Source organism: Ochotona curzoniae, unplaced genomic scaffold (genome assembly GCF_017591425.1).
Source record: "Ochotona curzoniae isolate NIBS_2020 unplaced genomic scaffold, NIBS_Ocur_1.0 scaffold_4701, whole genome shotgun sequence".
In the NCBI taxonomy this organism is placed as follows: Eukaryota; Metazoa; Chordata; class Mammalia; order Lagomorpha; family Ochotonidae; genus Ochotona; species Ochotona curzoniae.
The window spans coordinates 80853521-80866603 of NW_024467122.1; the positions used below are offsets into that span (position 1 = coordinate 80853521).

At 51.4% G+C, this 13083-nt stretch overlaps 1 protein-coding gene across 2 annotated transcripts in view; it reads right to left on the bottom strand.

The window, feature by feature from the left end:
• Positions 1-12561, bottom strand: part of PEAK1 (pseudopodium enriched atypical kinase 1) — a 294399-nt gene extending 281838 nt beyond the window's left edge. For both annotated transcript variants that reach the window (XM_040969691.1, XM_040969690.1), the window contains exon 1: positions 12481-12561. The gene's annotated coding sequence lies outside the window, so the exon portion shown is untranslated. The remainder of the gene's footprint in view (positions 1-12480) is intronic.
• Positions 12562-13083: the final 522 nt, after the last annotated feature.

The following is a 13083-nucleotide window of genomic DNA, read 5'->3' on the forward strand; positions in this document are numbered from 1 at the left end:
CCAGCTTTCCAGCATTTTCAGAATAAAGATTTAAATCAGTTGAACAGAGCTGCATGCCAAGCGCTTGTGTGCTTACATGCATGACATAGCTTTTAACTGCACTTCACAGTACCATAAAGTAGGTGTAAGAAATGATCTCATCTAACAAATCAGGAAACTGCAGGTTAGTCAAGAAGCTAACTCAACATCCACAGCAAGTAAGCAGCGAACCAGGATTCAATTCCAGGCAGTTGGATTCCAGTGCTTCCCCGCTGCTACGGGAGGGCAGGGCTAAGAGCTACTCACAAGGTAGTGAGGTGGAAACAGCTTTTACAGGGTAGGATGACTTGTCTGGTTTAACCTCAAATGAGGATGTTACCAAAGACCTACTGTATTGTAACCTATCTCTGGCTTGGACAACTAAAGTTTTCAGTATTTTATTTCTTGAACAAGCCACATTAATCTTCCCATCTCATTTTGAGGGCCAAAACTCTTAGGTAATTCCTCCACATCCAACCACCACTGGAGGATCTGCTGTGTGCGAGTGGCCCTGTCGAGACAACAAGGCTCTTCCACTCAGCGTCCAAATACACTCAGAAATATAACACGCGGCTGCACAGAAATGGATAGCAGCTTCGCCAACCATTCATGAAAGCAATCCAAATGAAATCCTGTGTTGTCCACTCTAACCCGACCAAGGAGCAAACTCCTGATTTCTCTTGCTGCCACTGAAAATAATTACTGGATGAGGGCTAATAGCCAGTCTCACGCTGTCGGACCTCTTAGCAGCTGGCAGTGAAAGCTAAAACGAAAATATTGTGTTACAACCCCAGTTTACCAGACTACATGTTTAATGAATTACCATGATAATTCTTAAACTGTATTTGAGATTTGTCTTTAGTAACCAGATAATAAACATAGATGCCTAAGACCATCTGTAAATTTTAAAAGAAACAGTAGAAACCAAACACATTCACAGAAGATGGTTAAGGCCATCTTCACTGATTCCACACAGCAACATCTTCCTGTATACAATCTTAAGTCGAACTCTAGCCCTTGTGAAAAAGCAGCAGAGACCTTCCTAACCACCTCACCCAGCGGCTTACTAGTCAGACTCCAGGTACAAGCAGCCAAGGTCACTGCAAGGAGGAACTTCTGCTGGTGTGACTGAAGTCTAAACAAGTTTTTTTGTTTGTTTGCTTGTTTGCTTTGTTTTGTATTTTATTTGAGAAACAGAGAGCTCCCACCTGCCGGCTGGCTCCCTCAATGCCTAGAACTCCAGCACTGAATCCAGGAGGCAGGAACTTCATCTGGGTCTCCCAGTCAGGTGACAGGAATTATCTGAGCTATCACGGCTGCTGCCTCTCACGGTCCACAGTAACAGGAAGCTGGAGGCAGGAGCCAGAGGCAGGCATGGGACCCAGATCACAGAGGCTAACTCTGAGAGACACTAGCAGGAAGTTGGAGGCAGGAGCCAGAGGCAGGCATGGGACCCAGATCACGGAGGCTAACTCTGAGAGACACTAGCAGGAAGTTGGAGGCAGGAGCCAGAGGCAGGCATGGGACCCAGATCACGGAGGCTAACTCTCAGAGACACTAGCAGGAAGTTGGAGGCATGAACCAGAGCAGGCATGGGAACCAGGCACTCCAAAACAGGACATTCACCTTTGAGCCCCTGAGCCAGATGCCTTCCCCCCGCCCAAGTCTGCCAGGCATGAGTTTACATCAGTGCTTACAGGCAGCTGGCACATGTTTGAGCTCACTGCCACTAACGTTCCATGTCCTTGAAGAAGGCTTCAGTAACACCTGCTGTTTGTACCTTCATCCTGCTATGAACCTTCTATCGCCACTTTGCTTTTGAGTCTACAGTTTATCTCAGCCTAGACTGTAAATGTATGAGGGAGGAGAGCAATGTCAGCCCTGAACACAGCTCAGTGTCTTGCAGATAATACATGCTGAGTGAGTGTTAAGGTGGATGGAGATGCCCACACACCAGCCCTTATCACTAAGCAGACGGCGCTCTTCACCTCCCTGACTGCAACGCAGTGGATCGTCCTTGAACAATCTCTGGCTACATCACTCCGCAGGTGATCTCACCTACACGTCCCACCTGGACCATTCTTCTCTGAGCTCTGGATTCCTGTGGTCAGCTGCTGACTTGACACCTCCCAACCGACACATCTCCCAGACACCTCAAAACGTAACTGGTCAGGAAGAGAAACCCGCACTCTCTCCCAGAAACCTGCTCCGCTCTTCCCTAGACGGCACTCCTCATCTTTGTCAATTACCAATCCATTCATCCAATCATTTAATTAAAAAAAAAACCTTGGGCCCAGCACAGGAGCCTAGCAGCTAAAGTCCTCGCCTTGCACATGCCAGGATGCCATATGGGTGCCAGTTCATGTCACTGTGGCCCCGCTCCCTGCTTGTGGCCTGGGAAAGCAGTGGAGGACCCTGCACCCACATGGAAGACCTGGAGGAGGCTCCAGGTTCCTAGCTTTGGATCGGTGCAACTCTGACTGTTGCAGCCACTTTGGAAGTGAAGCAGTAGATGGAAGATCTTTCTCTCTGTATATTTGACTTTCCAATAAAGACAAAAAATAAATCTTAAAAAAAAAAAAAACCAAAGTCGCCCTTGATCCCATTCCATATGCAATCCATCAGCAAGCCTACCTTATTGAAAACATATCCAGTTAATCAAAAATTCCAGGAAGAATATATGCCTACAGAAATACAGAAATTGATACAGATGGAGGACCAGCACAGTGATGTAATGGGTTAAGACAACACCTGCAGCATCAGCATCTCCTATGAGCATAGGTTCGAATCCCAGTTTGGTCCCAGCTGCTCCACTCCTGAACCAGTTCCCTGCTAAAGGTCTGGGAAAGCAGCAGCAGCTGGTTCCAATGCCTGGGCCCCTGCCACCCAGGTGGGAAACTCAATGAAGTTCCTGGCTCTTACCTAAAGCTTGGCCCAGCCTTCACCACTGTTGTCATCTGGGGAGTGAACCAGCAGATGGAAGACCAATCCTTCTCTCTTTCGGCTACACGGATTAACATACACAAATATGAGAAGGCTTTAAAGAGATAATGGGAACTAGATTTAGAAGATAACTTTTTAAATCCTAAAACCTGAAACAATGCATACTTTTTTAAAAATACACATTTTTCATTGACTTCTTATTCAAGAAACAGCCAGGTGGACAGAGGTCATTCCCATCCACTGATCGAGTCCTCTGATGTCATCAAGGGTCATAACTGGGTCCAGCCAAAGCTGAACACTCGATCCAGGTCTCCTAAGCACCTGAGTCACCACAAGTGACCTCCCCGTGTCTGCACTGGCAGGAAACTGGAATGAGAAGCTGGAACTGGGACTCGAATCCACATACCTATGCTGGAATCCAGGCGTCCTCATCAGCTCGCACCTCAGCAGAGGGGACAAACACCCACTGCACTTTCCCAACTTCCCGAGCACTTCTCCAACACATCACTTTAAAATCTGTGTCGGGAGGCAGGGCGAAAGCAGCACCCCACAGTGTGGTGGCCATGGGAGGGTATCCCTGCCGGTCCAGACCCAACACTGGGAATTCAGGCCAAAGCCACTGCTGAAAGGCAGTGACCGAGTCCTTGGCTTTCTCCAGGCCCAAGAGAGCTCTTCCCTCAGGGTAAGTACACCACGAGGGAAACTTGGGAACTGTATTAAAGTTCTAGCTTCGCCCTGCTGCTAACATCTTGCAGCAGGACAGCAGGACGAGGGATGATTTTGGGAGGGGTTCAGGCCTTGGAGTTGGGGACAAAAGCAGCTCCTTACAGTGTGGCAGCCGTGGGGGGGGGGGGGGGGGGGGGGGCCCCTGCTGGGCCAGACCCAATGCTGGGGACTCAGGCCAAACCCACTGCTGAAAGGCAGTGATCAAATCCTAGGCTTTGGGTGGCCAGTGCACCAAATGGTGCCAGGCTCTGCCTGCTGGTGGCAAACTTTGGGGTTTTTAGGATATACAATTGCTGCCTAGGGATAAGCACAGTGTTGGTGAATAAGGCCAGTGTTAGTGTAGGTGAGAGATAAATTCTAGGTGATTCCCAGTAACAGGGTCATGAAACTTTCGTGTAAGCATGAGGACCTGATGGTTTGGAGGGGAATGTCCATAAGATCTATTTGGGCCAGACTGATTCACCAGCCCAATTATCAATCCTGAGATTGGCTATTAGTGTAAAGTATCAGTGACTGCCACACACCAGTCCACACCAAAGCTAGGGATGAGGGCCTGTCTGGCAGGCTAGGTATAATACCTGACTGGTTGGTGAACAGTGGACTGCTCACACTTGGCAGGTCAAGACACTACCAGCATGTGAGAGAACTTGGACCAGGGGTAAACTCTATGGGGGAAGTGTGGGCCCAACCCTGTGGAAATATAACTCCAGGTTAGCTGGCAGGTTAGCTCGCAAGCTGGGGTGGTGATGGGCTAAGCTAGGTATGACCATGGCATCTGCCATCACTTACGGATAAAGGAACCGATAGCAGTCTGGGCAGATCAAGGCAGCAGCACCCAAAGGTACATCCTCAAACAGGATGTGGGGGCAGGCTGGGCTGCAAATGGAAGGGGGTGGACCCCAACTCACAAGAAAGAATAGAAATCAGGATGGAGCACATGTCATATCGAACTAGGCTCTTACACCGACTCGTCTGCAAAAGTTAGGGATACTAGGCCACAGTATCGAAAGCAAAGGTTGAGATGCGGGGGGGGGGGGGGGGTCTTAGCCAATTGGGTCAGAATAACCACTGGCACGCACATAATTTAGTGCTGGGAATAGACTCAGTTGGGGAGCTGTGATAGTACACCCTTGCTGGGTTGAGGTTTCTGCGGGAGAGTGTGGGGGCCGGAGTCGGGGCTGCATTCTGGTCTGGATATTTCCCCTGGCACAAGTGTGAACTGGAACTGGGCACAATGAGCCGGGCTAGATGCCAGCACCATCTGGTGCTCTGGAGAACCTGGGTAGATGTAGGACACACTAGGCTGGGTGTGTCTGGGTATGGACAAGCCTTGGCTGGGCTGAAACATTCAACATTAAGAACTGGAATGGACTAAAGGCCAGCAATGAGGGCTGACCCATGGAACCACCAGTATGTGCAAGACCTGGCATAGGGAGAGGTTCTGAAGAAGGAGTTTGGGAAACTCCTCTTTTGGGACACAGTCCCTGCAGGTGAGCACAAGAACCACAATAGGGAGCAACCCAGACCAGGCCAGAGGAAGATACCCACTGGCATACACCTGGCATAAGTGGGGGGCAGACCAGGCTGAACCCGTTCACATCTCCCGCTGGTGAATCCAAGCACCAGAATAGAGTGTAGGTCAGGCCGGGTTCAGTTGCAACACAAACCAGTGCACATTACGGAATGCCAAGGTGGGGTGAGCTGTACCAGATGTGGCTGCAGTGCCCCACCAGCACACGTGAGAACCAGGGCGGGGAGGGGCAGAGCCAGCAGGGGGAGTGGGAGCTCCCCTGCTGGACAACCACTATCACTGGAAAGCATGAGTTGGGATGGGGGCAAACCAGACCAGGCAAGGCTACAACACCTGTGGGTCTCAGATGAGCTAGATCAGGGAAGGGCTAGGTCAGGCAGACTATTCCGACTGGTACCAGCAAAAATTAGAGTGGGTGAGGGTTGGTTGGGCTTTGCCACAGCATCAGCTGGCAAGGGCTGGCATGGGGAGCTTAATCTGTCAAATTAAACTCCAGAACCACTTGGAAAGTATATAATCCAGAAGTTGGAGTGGCCTAGTAGGGAGATAGTGGGCGCCTCCCTCTTGGATTGCATGAAAACCAGGACAGGGGCAGGGGTGGCTAGACATAAAGATACCCGCCAGTATGTGTGTGGACTGAATAGTAAGGTTGATTGGATTGAACTAGGCTTCAATGCCCATTGACATGTATGAGAGCTAAATGGGATGTGAGACAGACTGGCAAGCATGGGAACCAGGGTAGGGACGGGCCTGGTGGGGGTTATGGGGAGTTGCCCCAACTAGGCCGCAGATCCACTAGTTCGTGTAAGGGCCGAGTATGAAGTGGACAGGATCGGGCTGGACTGAAACACCCATCGGTTCATGTAGAAGACAGGGCTGGAAAGAGAACTGATCCAGCAACTGAAACGACCAGTATGTGCATAAGCTGATTGGGGCGACAGACTGTGCCACACCCTGTACTGGCAAACTCACACAAGAATCAGGTTTGGCATCATCTCAAATGAAGTTTCTCTGGAGATCCCTCCAACTCAACTGCTGATCTCAGAACTCCAACCATGAAGGGACTATGTCAGCCAGTAGATTCTGAATAGGTTTCACCACGATTGGAACAGTGAGACTGACAGCAATTCAGAACCGTTGAACTATCAAAACTGCTTGAGCAGGACCCTCGGAGCACGCCTCACATTGGGGACCTGGGATGGGAAGGAGGTTGGGTGAGGCTTCTCCCTTTGTTTCTCCCCTGACCCCAGACACAGGGGGAAAAATGATATTAGTGTGGAAACAATGGTCTTACCCACTTTCCTGTAGCCCTTGACCCTTTGTACCCTAAGTAACTAAGTAAGCTTATCAAAAAATAAAGTAAAATGAAAAAAAAAATCCTAAAATAAATTTTTTTAAATCTGTGACAAAAAAAAATTCTGTGACCAAATAAACATCTTTTAATGCTATTTTCCACAAACTTTTGTATTTCTTAGCTGCAATGGCACTCCAGCAGCCAGGAGCCACTGAGCAAGCAGATCTTGGCTCCAAAAGACTGCTGCTCTCTAACAACCAAGAACCAAGGCTCCGCAGGGCAACGCAGAGTCTAGGAAGAAGACAGGAGGAGCCTGAGGCACCAGGTAGTGCCAAAGTAAGGTATGTGCATGGACACACACCAACCAAGGTAACCCACACATCAGAAGGGCACAGGGCTCCCCACAGCCACGGCCATCTAGAACAAAATGACCCAAAAGTCCCAACCCAAACATAAAGGAACGACTCATCAACTTGAATGGATGTAGATGATGAAAAGGGACAAGCCTTCCTTATGGAAGAATTCCAATTGGCGACCGTAGAAACAATGAGGGAAATATGGAAAACACCTTTGACACATCACAGCAACCATTGCTGAAGGCAAGATCTACTGCTGGCAAATGCTAAAACTAGTGGTCAGAAACAGGACGCAGGCAAAGCCTCGGAGTATCTGCTCCCAAATACTTGGCACATTATTGCAGTGGTTCTAACGTATGTCCACCAATTCTGGTACTCCTGGCTCCAGGAAGTGGAGTTCAGTTTCCCTTCCCTCGAATGAGGGCTGGGATAAGTGACTTGTTTCTCAGAAATAGAAAACAGAAAGGGAGAAACACTAACTTCACGGGGAAGAAACCAAACAGCTAGCCAGCCCTCCCCAAAGTGATCACCACTGGGGAGTTATCCGATGTCATGCACTTCTTGTATGTTGTCGCTTCACCTCCGTAATAACCCTGCCAAAACCCCGCAGCTCCAGTCACGATCAAATGCCAGACAAACCTACACTGAGGAGTATGTAGGTACCTGACCAGTACTCTCTAAGTGGGCAAAGGAAGGGAGCAGATGGCCCCAACAGCCAGAGCAATGCAAGACGATATTCTGATCTGGAGAAGGGAACCCGAGGCGGATACTAGAAAACTAGCAAAAATACAAATAAAGCTTGACATTTGGCTGAAGCATGATGCCAATGTTCATTTCTTAGCCTGACAAATGAACTGTTATCATGTAAGATGTTGCTATTATAGAAAGCCGGACTTGGCACAAATAGGTTAGTGGCAAATCCTCACCTTGCACACCCGGGATCCCCGTGTGAGTGCCAGTTTGTATTCCAGCGGCTCCAGTTCCCATAACTCCATGCCTTCCGACTGCCTTCACATCTTTGCTGACTTGTCAGCACCCTGCACACACGTGCAGTGTCCTTTGGTTCCATCCAGTCTTACCAAAGTACATCCAGATTTTGTTCCGGTTTTAAGGCAAAGGCAGCTCTCCTCCACTCACACTCTTTCCTTTAGAGTCCTTTGTTGAGAACACTGTATCCCTCTCAATTAGCTACACTTCCAGCTGTCATTCACTCTTCAGCCCTCCTCAATGCACTACAAAGTAGCTCACTGCTTCAGCAGAAGTTACATTGAGACATCTTAATCACCTCCATTAGGTCTTAATCCCATTTGTCCTTCTCATGGCAGGGTAGGAGGGCTAACAGCTCTGGGTCCTTGAAATACTCTCTCTCCACAGCATGTCTCTCCCTCCGTCTCCTTCTTCCCCTTTGGCCTGGCACAGACAGTTGGCTTCTCGGCTGCTGGCACCATCTACCTAGCACGGTTCACAACAGAAAACGTGCGACTCCTCCTCTTCAGTCTTGCTTAGTTCTATTACCTGCTCACCCCCTCCTCCTCCGGAGTGGTCTTCCTTCTAGCCTCACCCTTTTTCTAATCCAGCACTCACTTCCCTGTCGAACACCTGAAACACAACTCGTATTTTCCCCCAGATTTCTGAACAGAATTAAGCCTTCTTAGTTGAACTCAACAGGCAACACTTTCACACTTGACTCTCCTCTATCTAAAGCCGTGCTGCCTCTGACTATGAAACACGGAACGCCACCAAGTCCAAGCTGAGACGTGCTCCAAGAGCACAGCACACAGCAGATTCCAAAAACTTACTAGGAAAAGAGGAACATCAGATTTTTCAGTATCACTTTTTCCATTGAGTGCATGTTACAACAATATTTTGTAATATACTGGATTAAGTTAATCACTAAAATTATTTTCAGTTTTTTTAAACATTTATCTTAGTTTTATTGGCAAGTCAGATACACAGAAAGGAGAGACAGAGAGGAAGAGTTTCCATCCGCTAATTCACTCCCCAAGTGACCGCAATGGCCAGAGCTAAGCCAATCCGAAGAAAGGAGCCAGGAGCTTCTTCTGGGTCTCCCACGTGGGTATAGGGTCCTAAGGCTTTGGGTCATCCTCGACTGCTTTCCCAGGCCACAAGCAGGGAGCTGGATGGGAAGTAGGGCCATCGTGACATGAACCGGCACCCGTGTGGGATCCCAGTGCATATAAGACGGAGACTTTGGCCACTAGGTCACTGCACCAGGCCCCTATTTTCACTTTCTATGTTTTAAAATGTGATTATTGGCCCAGCACAATGGCTCACTGGCTAATCCTCACCCTACAAGTGCCAACATCAATATGGACACCGGCCATGTTTCAGATGCTCCACTTCCTATCCGGCTCCCTGCTTGTGGTCTAGGAAAGCAGTCCAGGATGGCCCAAAGCCTTAGGACCCTGCACCTGCATGGGAGACCTGGAAGAAGCTCCTGACTCTTGGCTTCAGATTGGCTCAGCTCAGCTCCAGCCGTTAAAGTCACTTGGGGAGTGAACCAGCAGATGGAAGCTCTTTCACTCTGTCTCTCCTCCCTATAAATCGGCCTTTCCAATAAGAATAAATAAATCTCTTTTAAAAAAATGCAATACTAGCTAATGTGTTACATATATGACTTAGGCTTGCAGCTGATTACACGTTCCTACAGACAGCAGTGGTGGAAAGTGGACTTTTCCTCTTGTTAAGATGAGCTCAGGTGGCCCACCAAGATTCCAGGAGCCTCCTTCCCCACCAGGCGACACCAGGTGTAAGTCCAGTCCTCCTCCTCCACGCTGCCATGCACAGAAGCCACAGTGCACACCAGGCACACGTCACACCCTACTGTAAATATTCAGGTCCCTTCTCCAAACTGCAAAGATCCTTGCAAAAAAGACACCGTCCACATACAACTCAGATCCTACCATGATGCCTGACGCCTAAAAGGCACGCAACCACTTGTCAAAAGCATCCGAATTAATCCGAGAGTCACTACAATTTCTAATTCCATCAGGAAAACCAGCAGGGCGGGTGCTAAGACTTCCCCAGGGGCTCCAGTCAGCAATGGGGTGTGCTGGAGGATCCCCATCAAGAGCTCAGCCAAGGAAAGGGAAAAAACAAGCTCGCCCCACACACCTGCCTGGGAGCACCAACACAGGGATTCCCCACAGTGCTGAGGGAGCCTGGTGCTCACGCCTGGCATGCCAGGGGCCACAGTTTAGATCCAAAATTGCTGAAACAACCCATCCAACAGAAAAAGAGTGTGTGATTTGGCAGGTTTCAACACTAGCAAGCCAGAGCCCAGCACCTGTTCCACTTAAGCCGTGCATCATTACAGTTAAAAACAACAACAAATGCCTCTCCTGAAGCAAGCGCTAATCTCGAGATGCTGCGCCGTGGGGCAATTTGCAAGAGTTATGACACGCAATGTGCCAAAGCATGAATTTATGGCTCATGCTTATTTGGCAAATATGCTTGGCACGGCTGGATGTTGAAAAACATGGATGCAAATGAGCAAATAAAAAGTTTTTTCAGCTCTCAGGCTTAAATATTTACATGACCATAAATGCACCAAGATCAATGCTTAGAGGAATAAACAAAGAAGGCATCTCAGGATCACGTTTTTTTTTTAATGCAATCATCAGGAAACAGTTACTGAGTAGCCTTCTTTCTTCCTGGGGCTCTGGGTAGACTCCCAACACGGTGAATTCTGAGACAAGGTTGATGGGTTTCAGCATTACCCTCAAAGTTCCCCTGGCACTGCCACCGGATAGTAGGGACAGTCACAGCACCCCAGCGGCACAAAGCCATCTTATCTTTTCCTTTCACCGAAACACTCCTCTTCCCACTCTGGAGCCAGGCCCTACAGAAATGTCAGCCCCTCACAGGGGGCGTGGGGGCGGGAGGGGAAGGGCCAGACATTAGAAAACCCTTGGATAGTTTGAGTTTCGACATTTCTCCCCACCATCACCACCAGCCAGTAATACATTCACGCTAGCTGAGAAGAGAACAGAACAGAACACAGGATAAACTATTTCCGCCAGTCCTCCCTTGGACGTCCCTGGGAAAGAGAACGACTCTACAATTTTTTCACATGGCCTGTGGCGATGGATGGTCACAGCCAAATCTCACTTGCAGTGGCTGAGCCTTCTGCTGCCAAGGGGAACTGCCCATCTCTGGGCTGGTGGCCCTAACTTCCCATTTCAAGAAAACGCACCTCACCTGCCACCATGGTTTCCCAAAGGAGTCACCCAGGAGCAACAGCGTCCAGGCACTTCCCAAAGCAATGAGGCTGGTCAGGGCAGTGGGCTCTCCCGCAGGGCCCCGAGATGACCCTGAGAAGCCAGCTCGCAGGATTGCTCACGGAAAGTTTTACCCGTTTGCATAATTCGCGTTCTTTCACTTCTACACTGCGGAAACCCACAGGAGGTTCTCAGCCTGCCCGCGGGGACTCCATCGCCTCAAGCATCGGGGTTTTAAAAAAAGAAGAAAGAAAAAGGGGAAAAGGCTCCCTATGTATGGCTGAGCAGAAATAAATCAGCACAGGTAGGCCCCAAACTGAACCCTCGCAGGCCAATCTCCAGCAAGACAGGTGAAAGCTGTTCACCAGCCCTCAGCTCACAGCCTAAAAATAGCCCGATATGTCAGTCTCCAAGTATTTAATTCAACATACAATGCTAACCACGTTCAACAGAGGCACGAGGGGGAAAAAAGAGATTGTAACAGGTTTGCTATATAGCAAGGGCAGTCAAGATGAAATCATAGTTTTCCAACAACTCATCTCCTCGCCACCAGCCCTCCGCTAACTCCACCCGGCAGCTCGCGGAGCCCTGCACTGGGATCTTAGAACAACACCACAAGTAACGTTTTTAAGGGGGCGGCGATGGGGGTTGGGGGTGCTGTTGCTTCTGGAAATGCAAAAGACAGGAAAATGCTGATCTGAGGCTCCAGGACACTACCACCCCCGCGCCCCCGTACCCATGGGTGCAGCGATCGCGTAGGACATTAAGAGGGGATGAAGGGGGGGGCGCTCCAGACAGCACTGGCCCCGACGGGGCGGAAAAGAAAAGTTGCGAGAAGGGACAAGTCCACCCACCGAGCCACGCCGGGGGCCCTGGGCTCCGGGAGCGCGAGCAGGAGCAGGAGCAGGAGCAGGAGCAGGAGCAGCAGCAGCAGGAGCAGCAGCAGCAGCAGCAGCAGCAGCAGCAGCAGCAGCTGCCCCCTTCCAGCCCGAGCTCCCGGCGCGCCCGGCTCCTGCAGGCTTCACTTTCCGCCCCCAACCGGCCGGGAGCCTCGCACAAGCCGCGCCCGGGGGCTGTCCTCGCCTCCCGGTCCCAACTTCGCCTCCTCTGGGGGGCGCCGCGCTCCCCGGGCCGCCGCGGGGAGCTGGGGGCTGGGATGGCGAGGGGCGCAAGGGGGTGCGCGGCGCCGGCGGGGCGCGGGGGCGGCCCCGGGCAGCCGGGGTGCCCGCATCGCCGCCGCCGTCACCCAAGACCCCCGGATCCCCGAGGGTCAGCGCCCTCACCCCCGCGGCGGCGGCGGCGACCCGGCTCCCAGCAGCCGGCGCGTGAGGAGGAGAGGGGGGAAAGGCGGGCTCCCCTTGCCGCCGTTACCTGAGGGGCGCCCACGCCGCCGCGGTGATCACCATCGCCGCCCGGCCCGTCCCCTTCCTGGTGACCGCGACCGCCGCCGCCGCCGAGCAACTGACACTGACTAACAACTAACTAAACTCCTCGCCGCCGCCGCCGCCGAGTCCACCGCGCGCTCCCGGCCGCTCGCCGTCCGCCCAGCCCACCAAGCCTGCCCGCCTCCTCCCGGCCCCGCGCGCCGCCCCTCTGCGCGCGCCCGTGGGAGAGCACGCGCGCGCGCGCACGCGCCCTGAGCGCTCCCCCAAGTCTACCCCCGCCCCCGGCCTCAGACCCGGAGGGAGAGGGGAGGAGTCAACGCGTGGCTCCGCCTCTCTGCGGGTCCAACCTGCGGGGGAAGACGCCAACAGGGCGTCTGATTGGCCGAGGGGCGTGACTAACCTAGTGGGCGGAGCTCCCAGGACCTCGGGGTCAGAGGGGAAATTGCCATGAAGCCGCCTGAGAAAAAGGGCGACCAAGTCCTTGACGCCTCAGATCCCTGCCTCTCAGCCCGTCATCTAACCTAAAGTGTGTGTTTGCAAAGACTCTCAGTGGATGATAACGAGCAGTTTTCAGCTCCATTAGTGTCTG